Below are 13,216 nucleotides of genomic sequence, written 5' to 3' on the forward strand. Positions count from 1 at the left end.
TCATATTTAAACTTTTGAGTTGTGGTATTTTTTTTCAATTTATCTCATAACCTTTGGATGTCATTTTACCAAGAGATATAACCATTCACATGAAAAACCTACCTACAATCCAATAGTCACACTATATCACTTTATGTGACATAACCTTTGAGTTAAGATAATATTTCATTATGTGACATAACCTTTGATTTTGAAAATACACCAACAATATGAACGATGTAACATAGAATGTAAAAAGCAAGAAAAAGTACCAACAAGAGAAAAACAATCAACGACCAACCTATGCATGGAGATGATGATCATGCTCACTGATAGCTTCAACTACAATTTACAAGGTGATCAAAGAACTTAGCAAGGCAAATCAAATGCCAGACCAAATCCACTTAGTTTGTCTTCAAGAACCTTACTAAAACGTTCAATTGCTAATGGACTAAGGTAATTAATGTGGTCACCTACCTCACCTTTCCTCAAAAATTGCTTAGATTGGATGTGTACCCTTTTTAACATTCAATCTTGTTGCCCATCAAATCTTTCATATTGCTCAAGTTACAAAACTTTGCTATTTCTTCAATGGCCCCTATTCTTTCTTCCTCGAAAGAGAAAGGAAAGCCTATGAACTTTGCTCTTTCCTGCCCACACCTTAAAAATAGTACTTTGTGGGGTTTCTCCAAACTCTCCTTCCAATACCCTCAGGCACGATCCGAAAAGGATCCAAACCCTTCCACCCCTAAATGGAACATCTCAAAACATTCCTCCAACGGCCAATCAGGAAAATCTATGCCTCTAAGAAAATGTAAAAAAGAAACAAAATGAAAAAGATGATGATGTGATATAGAAAGGTTTTGCCTTCAAACGTTTTCCATCAGGTAGTTAAAAAATGTGGAAGTTTGCTCTTGTTCTAGTATGGGATGCAAGTTTTAATACCTTATGCCACTTTGGCTCTAGGGAATGTATGAGGGGTTTTTGGTTAAGGAAATGATTAAGGTAGAAAATCTTGTGAGGTTTTTGATGGGTGGAATGCTTATTGGTTGTTTTGACTCGTGGGATTAAGTTGGCAGGGAGTGTTGAGCATTTGCTTTGCTCACTCCACTGCTTGACTTTTTTTGGGATCTCCTTCATTTTATTTTTCTTTGTGAGCACTTCTTTTGAAAGGAGGGGTAGGGTTGGCTTTCTTGTGCTATGCTTAACTAAGGTATAAACAAGTGTTGTCTTGTTTGTTAGGTTTAAGCAGGGGTGGAACCTCTTTCATCGCCCTCTCAAAATTTTAAAAAAAATTTTTATACCATATAAAAATTTTAATATAATCTCTTAATGGGTCCCCTCAAAATAATTTTTCATTTAATAATTAATACAAATAAAGAATAATAAAAATAATCTAACATGCCTCACTCAATTTTAATTTTTTTTGTTTTCTTCTTTTAATTTATATTATTATTTTTATTTGTATTTGTTTACACTATTTGCTTATATGTTCAAAATTTCTATAGATTTTCTTTAAATTTCTATAAACCGTCAACCATATTTTTTTTTTGTTATGTCATATATGGGTTCTATCTTCTATTTGCTATGTTTTACGTTTTCCTATTATGTGAATTTTATTTTTATCATTTTAATCTTTAAAAATTAATAAATTAATAAATAGTTCTCAAATCTAAGTTATAGTGTTGCATTGTTGCTTAAAATTTCATCATCGTATCATTTTTTTTATTAATCTTGATTATGTAAAAGGAAATTATCTTGACTATATCTTTTTTATATACTTTACATTTTATATTTAGTTGAAAGGAAATTATTTTGAATATATAGTCTTTAAACAATCTTGTTTATATATGAGGAAATTATTAATCCTGTATATCATATTTAACTATTTATATTTTATGTATTATAGTTTTATATTTAGTATTATAAGTTCGAATAGAAATAAAATAAGAATATTGGAAGTTGACTATATTAATTTTTTTTCTCAAATTTGATTAAAGTATGAGTAACTTAAAAACAATTGACAAATTCTTTAAAGGAAAATATATAAATCATTTAGATTATTCTCCCATATTTGAGCCACCAAGCCTCAATGTTTCAACTCATGAACAAGAGTAATGTGAATCAAAATGTTCAAGACTCAATATTAAAGAAATATATATTTTTCAGTACATAATTAATAATAAATGAATTTAAATTCAAGAAATCGAGCGCAACTTTCTTAAAAGATTATTATAAGTCTTTTTTTTCTTGATTTACATGTTACATAAAATTATTTTCTATTATCAATCTTTTGATTATTGGTTAAATTCAACATATTAGTTTTTAAAATTTTTAACTCTTATTTTTTTGTCTTGGGCCCCCCAATAAAAATTGGCTAGCTATGCCCTTGGGTTTAAGCACCAATTGGGATTCATTTGGGGAAGGGTATGTGCAAGTTTAGCAAAGATTTTAAGCAAGTAGGTGTAAAAAAAAAAACAAAAAACAAAAAACAATTTGGGTTAAAAAGAGGAGCAAAAAAAAAAAGAAAGAAAGTGTGAAAAAAAGGAAAAAAGAGAGAAAAGAAGGAAAATGAACAAAGGAAAAAAGAGAATCGTAAAAGAGAAAAATATAGGAAAAAAGTAATTTAATTAATTATGCTACATTTTCATCAGGTGTTGTAGTCTTCTGGCTCTTATCCTTTTTGCACTAACTTTCTGGTGCCTATATGGGTTGTTTGTCTATTGCCTTGTGATTCTGCCATTGTCATGAGGTGTGCTTTGGTGTCTTATTCTATGTGAGTTGCCTTTTTGTTGCCGTTGTACTTTGCTTTTCTGTTGCCTTCTTTGCTTTGTGATGTATTTTCAAGTGGTTGTTGTGGTTTTCTGAGGTGGCTTTTGGTTGCAAATGAGGGAAGGTGTTGGTTTTGTTAGAATAAGCCTTACAAGCTAATCTGTGGTAGTATGGGAATTGCAATTTTGAGATATTCATGTATGACATTTTGTTATTCATAATAACATTGAGGTAGTTCTTTATCCATAAGTTTGTTATTTAATTACTTTTTGTACTTATGCAGATAAAGCCCATGGAACTATACATGCCTTGCAAAGGAATTGTATTAAAATACAATTATGAGATCCTTATGCATCAAAGCATTGTTACTAAAAGTTCCTAATCATTTTATTATTGAGATTAGCACATGTTATGTTCTTTACTTGTGAAGTAAACAATCGCTCTCATCGGTTGAAGTATAAAAATACTTGGAGCTAGCATGTGGGTGCTTGCCATAAGAGAGCTAGTTTACTGAACATGACCTACCATGAGAAGTGCATTTGGCACCTCACTCAAGTGTTTATACAATACTTCTCATGTGTCAATTGTGTAACTACTCCCTAGACTTGAGACACCAGGTTGTCTTGTAAGTCAAGTACTATACTTTAATTTCATCCTTATGGGTGCCTAACCAAAGATGCCAAAACAGGATGTTTTTGGGTATAGTATGAAGCACATGAAGGCAAATGAGTGGTCAAGATAGGAATCATCACCCCAAGTGATTCAAGGGGAAACATCTTATTAGTTCTTGGTTGACATCATCTTAATCAAATCCTTTGCCAAGGTGATTAGGAGATTATGAAATGAGTTTCATGAGTCTTTATAAAGCTAATGATCTAACTAGAAGAACAAATAGGAAGGTTAATAAGAGTAGGCACTACACCAAATTCTTATCATCTCTGAGATATATGATGAGGGAATGAATTACACTAAAAAACTATACATTAAAAGGTTGTCAAAGAATCCTTTGACTCTCCTATCAATTGGGTGGCCATGATGCATTGCTAGATACTAATCATGGTCTATGGAATTGAATTCGTTAATTTAAAATTGAATACAATTAATTAATTAATTAATTAATAATATTATAATTCAATTTCATTGCCAACATGTTAGGAACTTAATGAGTCACACACAAAGGTTGCAATTTGGATTAAATTGAGAATGTGATGATTTAAGTTAGACTTAAATCAAATTCTAGGTTTTAACTACTACAATTAAAAGAGTTCAATTAGGTATTTGTTAAATATTGTAATTGTTATAATATTAAGGACCTATTTTGCAAATATTAATGAGTTGAACCTAGATATAAATATCACATTATAGCCACTCTTTTCTATAGAGAGAAAAAAAAGAAAAAAAAGGTTTTTCTCTTGAGTGCCGCCATTCTTAAGAATTTTTTTTTTTTTGAAAACTTCTCCTTTGATTCTTTGCTAGAAATTAAAGAAGAAAAGAGGACAAATCGTTGTTCACTTGTTAGCACAAGCCTGTGGCATAAAGCTCTCTCCTTGAGAAGGATCCTTTGTAATCGTGTGTGCAACATTGGAGGTCAAGCGATTGAGTGGCTAAAATTCTTTCACACAAAAGGTGTTCACGTTTTGTCACCAAAAGGAATCTATTTGATTATAACATCACCTGGAAATGTAAAACTTTTTCTGATTTTATGTGCTGCTTAACTTTGCATTAAACAATTAAGGTGATCCAAAGGTAAGAGGTATGGTTTTTATTTTATTTCAATTTTTTTTATTCCGCTGCATTGATGCTCTAATTATGCCGTTCCTAACAGGTTTGGTCCAAGTGCACAATCTTTTTTCTTTTTTTTTTTGTTTTGGCTTCGTGGATGCAGGAAGACTTTGGCGGTGTGGTGATGAGGGTGCCATTGACGATCCTTGAGGACAATTTAATGGGGGTGGGGTTGTGATGCTTTTGGGGGCCAAACTGAGGAGTGTCAAGGCTGCTTTTTAGGTTGGCTGCGTTTGTTTGGTATTGCTTCGGAGGTCGTCTTCGTGGCGGCTGGTGGCTTTGCTTCTTTAGGAGCTGTGGGGTTTCCCTTTATTGGTGGCTGAACTGTTGAGCCGGTTGCTGTTGTGATAGACAAAGCTTTGTAGTGTGGAGCTGGTTTTGTTTTGAAGACTTCCTTTGCTTCTGGTGGTGGTCTCTTGGGAAGGTTAACGAGGAGTCTAGGATGTGGGCCTGCGAAAGGATGCTGCTGCTGACGGGCTGCTCAGTTGACTCAGGTTGCTTTTGTGAGATTTTAAGGTGCTTCATGCTGTTTGGTTCCGATAGGTAGTAGTTTTAGGTGACTTTGCCTTGAAAAATTAATGGCCGAATGTTTTGTTTAGGCTGTCATGGCCTTGTTCATAAGCAAAATTGTTCCTTTTTGATTTGGGTTAACACAATAGGTCCTATGTCAAGTGATGCTATCGAGATTCTGTTGAGTAGCTGGTTCACTTTGGAAATTGTACAGATTTTTTTCACCCTCACCGACGTTTATATCATGAGAGTCTTTTGCAATCTAATTAGCTAAAGACTCGAAATGACATATTGGCATTGAGGTTAATATAAACCACTTTTCCAAAAAAAAAACAAAAGATTACGAGTCACATAGACAATTTGGCTATTTCCCTGTTTCATTGATTCTGGTAATACTGAATAAGAAAGGTGGGTGGCAAACAACCTTGGGGGTGGAATACTAGTAAGATCAGGAATTTGATCCTGACCATACAGTGTAATCTCCACAAATGGTACAAGGTTATAAGAAATTGCTGAGTTCAAGAGGTTGTTGGAGAGCGAATAACGAGTACGGTTGACTATGGTGAAAGCAAGTGCTTTCAGCCAAACTGTGCCAGCTTTGGGCTTGCTAGCAACAATGACGTCATCGTCTCCTTCAACGATCGAAGAGGGAGGATGGTTTTCATGGGACTGCTCTCCTTCCATAATTTCAAGTGTTTAAACAAGGTTTGCTTTTGTTGCAGCTCAACTTATGGGGTTCACCAGCCAAGAAAAAAGAAGAGAAAAGCAATGATATTCATACTCGGCTGTTCAATTTTTCACACGTCATATATGTTATTGTTTTATGATATATTGCTGAAAGTAGGATACTAGCCACATCCTTGGGTTGCTATATTTTATAATAAAATTATATTATTCAGATTGTGAAAAAAATAGAAAATAATAAATAGTTTGAAAAAGTTTTGTTCAAATGGGCCAAATAAATGAGTCAAAAATTTTGTCCTTAAAGTTGATAGTCATAATGTATCCAATGAATAAAATATTAAAATAGTAAGATATCATAAAGATTGTTCTTTTAAATAAAATATAAAAATTGATTTTAAACGATAAGAAAAACATAAATACAATATAATTTGTGAATGAGTTATAATAAAACATGGCATTAGGTATTAAACCTATCACATAGTGTTGGTGATTTTATTAATATCCATAAAATCTTGTTCTTTTATTTTTTGTTAAGTCATGCTTTTCTTTAATATAAAATAAAAGTGGTTAGTCAACTCTCGAGGGTCCATGTGATGCTCGTGCAGTCTCACCTGGTTTTCTCGACATTAAATAAAAATAAATAATTTATTTTTTATCTCATAAAATCTAATCATTTCTATCACAAGATTGGATTTAAAACTTTTAAAGTTAAAATATTCTTAAATTTTAATCATTCAAATATTCTTGAAAGAAAAAAAATTAATTACAATGGCCATTGAAGAATGATTTCTTTCTCACCAGCATTGATAATACAATGCCCAAGCCAACAACCAATGTTCTGATAATATTCACTTTTTTCAATAAAAATGCAATAAAAGAAGAGGCGAGTTCAAGAAACTTATACTCCCACCTTCCACTGTTGTTAGTTCAAAGTTTGACTTGATATGGAAATCAAATTTTTAATTTTTTTTAATATTAAGAAGTAAAAAAAATAAAAATAATTTCATATGAAATATAAAAAATAGGAGAATTCAGAGTTTAAAAACACAAAGAAAAGAATACATAAATTTTAAGAAAAGAAAATATGGGTAAAAATGTGAAATGGTTGAGAAATTATTAAAGAATTACTCTCGTCTCGTCAAAGATACGATATGTAATTAAAAATTATCAAGTGAACATTTAGGAATTCACCTTTAAACTTTAATTATAATTGTCATGTCATGATATACCTAATAATTTTAATAATGGAGGGAGTAATTAGTTACCAAAGCTTGCTGAAACAATACACTACTAATTATCTTTAATGACCGAATTTTTATGGGTAAGTTTAAAATCCATCGTATTCTAAATTATCGATGAAAATTTTCGTTGGTTTTTAGTTGAAAATATAGTCTTCGATTAAAGTAATTACATTGGTAACAGAATATTCAGTCAGTAAAGCATTCAATTCGTCAAAAGCTTAACTGGACGATATTTGGTGATATTCGTCGATAAAGACCTGTTTCTTTGTAGTGTAAATTTATTTTAGAGTTCATATGCCTCGATAATAAATGACTAAGTAAATGATTTGAAAATCAATAATTTTGACAGCCAATAAAAGAGAAAGCTCAAATATTTGCTTGAAGCCGTAAGCAATTTCTTATATCATCGGTGCTTGTTTATCTCTTTTTTTTTTTTCAAAAAACAAAGAATTTTATTAATCATCAAAAAACTAATTTATCATAAGAAGCCTTGAACTATGATAGTAAAATACTTCTCTTGGTATAAGAATTATAGTTTCGGTGTGGAAAAGTCCTGTACAATTACAAAAGCAAAAGCACTGCCCAAAAAATTTGAATTTAGACCATAACTTAGCTTCCTAAGAAAAACTCCCAATCACAATTCAAACTACCACCTCGTATAAAACATTCTCTACCTTATCAACTCCAATTATAGCAACAAAATCTCTAATAAGCGTTAACTTCTCTAAAAGTATGCATAAAAATAACCAATTACATAACTTACTCTCCAAAGTATAGGTAAAATTCCATCATTTCTTATTGTTATAAGAACTATTTTTATTATGAGACCATTTGTGTAAAGTAATAATTTGTTAAAATAATTATCACAAGAAAAAGAAAATATAAACAGCAGACAATAATTTAAATGATAATGTAAAAATTCAGCCCTACTCATCATAAGATAATAACTCATCATAAAATAATTTTTTATAAGTTTGCCCTTTAACAAACATATTAATATTCAAAATTAATATTTTCAAAAAAAATCCAAAATTAATCATTCTTTCCCACTCTCAACAATCTCAACAAACGAATATAAAATTAAAACATTAAGCAAATTTATGTTTTTCCGAAAATGAAAAAATCCTTTTAAACATTAAAATAAGGTTATTAAAGAACTGAAGAGTCAATTTTTCTCTATGATTATTTTATTTATGAAGAATCTACATGTGCAAAAAGTGAATAATAAGTACAAACAAATAGATACCCAAGAGTTATATTTGTAACTCTAATAAATAACGATGAAAAAGAAAAAAGAGACAAAAATTTTGTAAAAGGAAGGAAACCACAAAATTCTGAATTGAAAGCAATATAAAGGATACGGTCATATTCTAAAATATCAATACCCAAAGGAAAAAAATGGAAGCAGCTCGTCTTGATTTACTCCAAACATATGAACATAGGGAGAAATTGAACAATTACAGTTAGTTTTGATATGAAATCGCATTATAAAATGAAAATCGTATTGAGTAAAAACTATAATAACAAAAAAATAAAAATAAAAAAAATGATGTGAGCTGGTGAGAGAAGTGGATATATATGGGAATTTTTGCATGGTATCATTTTTATTATCCATGCAATTTATAGGAAAAAAACTATCTACTTATTAAAAGTCATTTGAAACAACTATTTAGTAAGATGAAGGGAGGGAGCAAACTTTTTCTGTTTGAATGGCACATGGGTTAAAATTGGTTTTTTCTCTTCCATTGTAAAAACTTGCTCCATGTGGAGAGATGGTAAAGAAGGGCTGACAAACTTTGTTGTCTCAGTTGTCTATTTCTCCTCATAAAAGATAAGTTAAATAAAAATGTTTCATTTCGAAGTTCCAAGCTATGTGACAAGGCCCATAATCCATTAATTACTAAGATTATCCAAATTTCTCGTAAGTTCTTAATCTTTTTTCTCAGCCAAAGAAAATTTTACCATAATCATTGATAAAACATTGTACATATTGTCTGTTAAAAGAAAGTAATAGATGCGGAAATACATCAACAAGCGCCTACACGAACACCCAACTGACATAGTCATCCATACTAACAATGACAACAATAAACAAATAGGAAAACAGTCCTTGCACCCATACAATGAACATACTGATTCAAGCACAACCGACACCAAGCAAAGAACATGTATGTCACATCCACATAAAATTTTGCTGATGAGTCCCCCTACTGCATTAACCTCCCTAAATGTATGTTAAATTTGATCTCTGCAATCAGTGTCATTAAAATCTAGCAAGATATAGTGAACGACAAACCGGATCCACTCAGTTTTTCTTCTATAATTTTACTGAATCGATCAATTGCTGATGGACTGAGATAATTAACATGGTCACCTACCTCGCCTTTCCTAAAAAGGAACTTATATTCAATTTGGAAACCTTGGAATTTTCCAATCTTGTTCGCTTTCAAATCCTTTAAATTTCTCAAGCTACAAAACTTTGCTATCTTCAATGACACCCGCTGTCTCCTCCTCATCAGAAAAAGGAAGGGCTATGAACTCTGCAATCCTCTTTATTTGCAGTATTGGGTCTTCCTTCAAGTCTTCGTACCTGAGAAACAGTACTTTGTGTGCTTTCTCCAAGCTCTCCTTCCAATACCCTAAGGCATGATCCCAAAAGGGCCCAAACAATTCCTCACCTCGACAAAACATCTCAAAACACTCCTCCAACGGCCAATCCGCAAGCCCGGGAATGCTTATATTAAAGTGCCAAAAAGAAACGATGACATCTAAAGGATTGCGAGTTATATAGACAATTCGGCTTTTTCCTTGTTTGATTGATTCTGCTAAAGCTGCATAAGGAAGGTGTGTGGCAAACAACCTTCGGCATGGAATACTAGTAAGATCCGGAATCCCATCTCCGGCATACAAAGTCAACTCCAAAAATGGAACAAGGTTATGAGGGTTTGCCCAGTTCAAAGGGCTGTTGGAGAGTGAGAAACGAGTGTGGTTGACGATGGCCAAAACAGGTGCTTTCAGCTAAGTTGTAACATCCCATATCTTCGTATAGTAGTCAAGGTAACCATCTTAATAGGACGAAGGGTTACTGATGTAAATTTAAGTGTCGAAGAGCGGTTTCGAGCGAAGAAAATATCTTAGAATAAAATATTATTTTATAAATAAAATAATATTAAAATATTAATACTTTATTAATCACGAAAATTAGTCCGAAAGAAGAAAATATGACTAATTTAAGTGGGGGAGAAAAAGTAAGAAAGAATTTTGGAGAAAAATGATGGTAATTATACAGCATGATTTTATTAAATCAAACTAGCGTGGTAAGTAAATATTTAAATATTATTGTAATACAGCGTTGAAGCACAACTTCGATATTTTTATTGGATACGCGTGAAGGAAGAAAGATAGAAAGAAATTGAAATTTAATAAATGTTGAAAGGACCAAATTATAAAGATGAAAGTTCTGGTGAATAAAAAATAAAAATTAAAACTAATTGTCTGAACTTTGATTGAGGCAATGGTGATAAAATGTTGAAAGAATAAAATTGGGTGAATGTGGTTACTTTGATTGAGGCAATGGTGATAAAATGTTGAAAGAATAAAATGGGGTGAACGTGGTTTGGATGGGATCATGAAATAATAAATAAAATATAAAGTAAAAATAGTGTAAAGGGTAAAAGAATAAAAGAATAAATAAGAGCATGTTTGGCCTAGTTTTTTTTTAACTTAAAAGCTACTAGTAAGCTCTTATTAAAAATAATAGCTTTTAAAATTAAACAAAAGTTGTTTGGTAAACTGTTTAACAAAATAAATTATATAAGCTCTAATTTCGGTTAAAATTACCATAAAGGGTATTCACGCAATCTTTAATCACTTAATAAGCTATAATGTAATGCTTCAAGTTTGTATATAATTTCATATGTTAAAATCGAAGAAATCAATAAAAAAAGAAATAATTTTCAAACTTATATAGTAGCAATAGTATTAGATTTTTGTTGATCAACAAGCAATCGGACCATGATGCTTCAATTCCCCAAAAAATAAAGAGAAAAGAGGAAACGGTGTATTTAATATTAAAATCTTTTTTGGCGATAAAGAAAGAAAATCTTTAAATACTATTTGAATGCAATTTTGAATTTTAGATTTTTTTTCTCTTAATCTTTTTAAGAACAAAAAAATTCTAGATTTTGATATTTTGTTGTTAGGTCTTTTTTCTTTTATTAGTTTTTGTAGAGAGAGGTAAAAAAGAGGAAAATAGTGATTTATGTTGAAGAGTGATAATTTGTAAAGGGACGGAGAGGAGAAAGAGATTAATTAAGAGAGGGGTATTTCCTGAAAATTAATGTGTTTTTAAAAGAAGAGAAGAAAAAGCTCCTCCTTTGAGGTTTTTTTTAAGCTCTTTTTTTAAAAAATTTGTTCTTAAAAAAAAAACTTGCTTTTTTTTAAAATCTTTTTAAAAAATCATATTTGACCTGGCTTTTACTTTTAAGAAATAGATAAGCTGAAAAAAAAAATAGGCCAAACATGCACTAAATGAGAAAGATAAAGAAGAAAAAATAAACAGCAAAATGAGGATAAATGGTCATGTGATCAATACTTGAAGGAAAGTGCAAGAAAAGTCAACAAATAAAAAAAATGGATGGATTAAGGGTTAAGCCGATGAAAGTGGACAAAGAGAAGAAAAAGAAATGATGGTAGGGGCCAGCTGAATGTAAAGCCATCAAGGCAAAAAAATTAGTTGACAAGTACATTGATTTGTCCAACTTGTCCCCCACATGTGAAATTAATATCAAATAAAATTGTTGTCTTTCTCCTCCCGAGAAGAACATACATTTTAAGAGCAAAAAGAGGGATAAGGTTGGCTGAAGAAGCACCAAGGAAAGGAGAGAAAGAGTGCTGGTGAGAGAGCAAAAAATGGCAATTGGAGAGTGTCATTTATGAGGCAAAGAAAAGGGAGAAAGAGTGCTGGTGATAGAGTAGAAAAATGGCAGTAGGAGGGTGAGAAAGAGAGGTTGTGTTGCTGTTGGTTTGTGTAGGAAAAGTGGAGGCTATTTGCTATCAGATTGTGAAGGACAAAGGGAGCTTTGTGCTGTCGATTTGTGCAGGAAAAATAGAGGTTGTTTGCTGCCGGATTGTGAAGGACAAAGGGGGCTTTGTGCTGCCGGTTTTTTAGGGAGGTAGGAGAGGTTGTGAAGCTGATTTTAAGAGAGAGAAGGCCAATCGAGCAGTGCAAGTGAAGAGGAGGGAAAGGCCGATCGGCTGGAAAAGGAGAGAGAAAGAAGGAAAAGAAAGGAAAAAGAGAGAAGAAAAAAAAAGAATAAAAATAAAATGATGAATGAATGAAATAAAAAAAAAAAGAGTGGGCATAGCCCAATAAGGAGAAGTAGAAAGAGCCCATGAGAAGGGTCCAATATCAACAAGGAAAGAAAGGTCCAAAAAAAAAAGTAGAGAATTAGGCCAACTTAGCTCAATTTGGAAGTGCTAATGTAAAGATAGTGCATTATAGTGACGTGTCAGAGGAAATGACGAGCGATCGGCAAGTAGAAATAGCGATGTAGTATCTCGCTATTTCGAGGTGAGTAGGGGATGCCTATTTTAAAAATTTCCATAACTATATCTATATATTTATTTGTGTATAATTTATTTTACATGTAAAAATTGTGAAAAAGTATGAGCTGGTAGAAATCTAGGAAAGTTGTGGTTGCTATTGTCAAACCATGTTCTATAAAATAATTACGACGTCATTTACATGCTCAATAGAATGTTTGCATGTTTAGGAAGTTCGAGGAATCGTTAAAAGATGATATTGCCCATAATGGTACCATTAAGTCGATTAAGCCTCGAACTAGTTCAAATAGGAAATTTGAGGTGAAATTAAGAGTTTCACAGTTCAGGGATGACTCAAAATGGTAATTCGGAGTTCGATAATCAATTTGGAGTCTAACCGAAATTTTCACTATCCAATGGCAAAATGATCATTTGCCACTTGGGGACAAAATGAGAATTTTTAGAAAATATTTTTTTTGGCCCCATTTAACTTATTGGAGTATGATTTGAGTATTGAAGTATAATTTGAGGGTTTGGCAGTGAAAAAGTTTAATTCCGGTGATTTCTGGAGTGTAGGGGCAAAATCGTAATTTTTCCATCCACGGACAAAATTTGAGATTTTGAGAGAATTTAGATCAAATTTGACAAATTGGAGAATGGTATGAGTATAAGGGATGAAAAATATGTCTATGGGCAATTTTTCA

The 13,216-nt window shown here is 31.7% G+C and overlaps 1 pseudogene; it reads right to left on the bottom strand.

Annotated features, from left to right (window-relative positions):
• LOC18587081 overlaps nt 9,059–13,216 on the bottom strand; it is a 7,119-nt pseudogene continuing 2,961 nt past the window's right edge.

Source organism: Theobroma cacao, chromosome 10 (assembly GCF_000208745.1).
Source record: "Theobroma cacao cultivar B97-61/B2 chromosome 10, Criollo_cocoa_genome_V2, whole genome shotgun sequence".
NCBI lineage: Eukaryota > Viridiplantae > Streptophyta > Magnoliopsida > Malvales > Malvaceae > Theobroma > Theobroma cacao.